Raw genomic sequence first — 346 nt, 5'->3', positions numbered from 1 at the left:
GCACAGCGATATGCTACTTCAGCATGACGCTCAGCGGAGCTCTGATCACGAAGGATCTCATCCTCAAGAGATCGAAGAGTATCGCGAGTCACCGGACGGAGGCCGACCCGGTCGTCACCACCCGCCACCGACTCTTCTCGATGAGAACGGTGACGTCCACTATCACGTGGAACGTCTAGTAAGATGACGTCGTCATCAGGGTCAGACCCGATATCTGGTGAAGTGGCGGGGATATTCCGACTCCGACAACTCGTGGGAGTTTGAGACGCCACTTCGGCAAGATTCCCAGACGCCGTGAACGCTTTAGAGCAGAAAGATCAGAACGCCCCGCGCTTCCCGGCAATAG

The sequence above is a fragment of the Plasmopara halstedii genome (assembly GCF_900000015.1).
Source record: "Plasmopara halstedii genome assembly, contig: Scaffold_2386, whole genome shotgun sequence".
NCBI classification, from domain to species: domain Eukaryota; phylum Oomycota; class Peronosporomycetes; order Peronosporales; family Peronosporaceae; genus Plasmopara; species Plasmopara halstedii.
The sequence above is the reverse complement of the archived record's forward strand: the minus strand, read 5'-3'. Positions refer to the sequence as shown.